Source organism: Cornus florida, unplaced genomic scaffold, assembly GCF_030987335.1.
Source record: "Cornus florida cultivar Cherokee Brave unplaced genomic scaffold, ASM3098733v1 CherokeeBrave_3.0.0_Hap2_scaffold_18, whole genome shotgun sequence".
Classification (NCBI taxonomy): Eukaryota; Viridiplantae; Streptophyta; class Magnoliopsida; order Cornales; family Cornaceae; genus Cornus; species Cornus florida.
In genome coordinates, this window is record NW_026775671.1 from 17,501 (window position 1) to 20,000 (window position 2,500).

Consider the following 2,500-nt stretch of genomic DNA (forward strand, 5'->3'; position numbering starts at 1 on the left):
AGCTAACCAAGACATCTACTATTCACTAGTAGAGCAATCGAGACTGCAAAGCAAGCAATGGCCTTACTTGCAGCTCTTGGTGCTGAGAACTCCCCCCCCCTATAGTAGTCTTAAGTAAAACCACAGCTCTGACAGGAGTAGATATTGCATGCGAGCGAGGAGTCGTAATGGGCAAAATTGACTCGGGGGACCTCCAAATCGAATTCCGTTTCGAGCAAAACACTTCTTAGGCTTCAAGGAAGCTCCCATAAAATTTCCAAACCCAAACTCCAAACTTCATTTTTTAGCCTACAATGCCCACGTGCACGCCGGTGTGCACGCAGGGGTGCTTGAGCATGCGGGAGAGGAGCCATAATGGGCAACATTGACTCGGGGGACCTCCAAATCGAAATCCGTCTCGAGCAAAACACTTCTTAAGCTTCTAGGAAGCTCCCATAAAACTTCCAAACCCAAACTCCAAACTTTATTTTTTAGCATACAATGCCCACGTGCACGCCGGGGTGCTTGAGCGTGCGGGCGAGGAGCCATAATGGGCAACATTGACTCGGGGGACCTCCAAATCGAAATCCGTCTCGAGCAAAACACTTCTTAAGCTTCTAGGAAGCTCCCATAAAACTTCCAAACCCAAACTCCAAACTTTATTTTTTAGCATACAATGCCCACGTGCACGCAGGGGTGCTTGAGCATGCGGGAGAGGAGCCATAATGGGCAACATTGACTCGGGGGACCTCCAAATCGAAATCCGTCTCGAGCAAAACACTTCTTAAGCTTCTAGGAAGCTCCCATAAAACTTCCAAACCCAAACTCCAAACTTTATTTTTTAGCATACAATGCCCACGTGCACGCCGGGGTGCTTGAGCGTGCGGGCGAGGAGCCGTAATGGGCAAAATTAACACGGGGGACCTTCAAATCGAAATCCGTCTCGAGCAAAGCACTTCTTAGGCTTCTAGGAAGCTCCCATCAAATTTACAAACCCAAACTCCAAACTTCATTTTTTAGCACACAATGCCCACGTGCACGCGGGGGTGCTTAAGCGTGCGGGCGAGGAGTCATAATGGGCAAAATTAACTCGGGGGACCTCCAAATCGAAATCCGTCTCGAGCAAAGCACTTCTTAGGCTTCTAGGAAGCTCCCATAAAATTTCCAAACCCAAACTCCAAACTTCATTTTTTAGCATACAATGCCCCCGTGCACGCGGGGGTGCTTGAGCGTGCGGGGGAGGAGTCATAATGGGCAAAACTAACTCGGGGGACCTCCAAATCGAAATCCGTCTCGAGCAAAACACTTCTTAGGCTTCTAGGAAGCTCCCATAAAATTTCCGAACCCAAACTCCAAACTTCATTTTTTAGCATACGATGCCCACGTGCACGCCGGGGTGCTTGAGCGTGCGGGCGAGGAGTCATAATGGGCAAAAACTAACTCGTGGGATCTCCAAATCAAAATCCGTCTCGAGCAAAGCATTTCTTAGGCTTCTAGGAAGCTCCCATAAAATTTCCGAACCCAAACTCCAAACTTCATTTTTTAGCATACTATGCCCACGTGCACGCCGGGGTGCACGAGCGTGCGGGCGAGGAGTCGTAATGGGCAAAATTAACTCTGGGGACCTCCAAATCGAAATCCGTCTCGAGCAAAGCATTTCTTAGGCTTCTAGGAAGTTCCCGTAAAATTTTCAAACCCAAACTCCAAACTTCATTTTTTAGCATACGATGCCCACGTGCGCGCCGGTGTGCACGTCGGGGTGCTTGAGCGTGCGCGCGAGGAGCCGTAATTGGCAAAATTAACACGGCGGAAATCTAAATCGAAATCCGTCTCGAGCAAAGCATTTCTTAGGCTTCTAGGAAGCTCCCATAAGATTTCTGACCCCAAACTCCAAACTTCATTTTTTAGCATACGATGCCCACGTGCACGTCGGGGTGCACGAGCGTGCGGGCGAGGAGTCATAATGGGCAAAATTAACTCGGGGGACCTCCAAATCGAAATCCGTCTCGAGCAAAGCATTTCTTAGGCTTCTAGGAAGTTCCCGTAAAATTTTCAAACCCAAACTCCAAACTTCATTTTTTAGCATACGATGCCCACGTGCGCGCCGGTGTGCACGTCGGGGTGCTTGAGCGTGCGCGCGAGGAGCCGTAATTGGCAAAATTAACACGGCGGAAATCTAAATCGAAATCCGTCTCGAGCAAAGCATTTCTTAGGCTTCTAGGAAGCTCCCATAAGATTTCTGAACCCAAACTCCAAACTTCATTTTTTAGCATACGATGCCCACGTGCACGCCGGTGTGCACGAGCATGCGGGCGAGGAGTCATAAAGGGCAAACTTAACTCGGGGGACCTCCAAATCGAAATCCGTCTCGAGCAAAGCATTTCTTAGGCTTCTGGGAAGCTCCCATAAAATTTTCAAACCCAAACTCCAAACTTCAATTTTAGCATACCATGCCCACGTGCACGTCGGGGTGCACGAGCGTGCGGGCGAGGAGTCATAATGGGTAAAATTAACCCGGGGG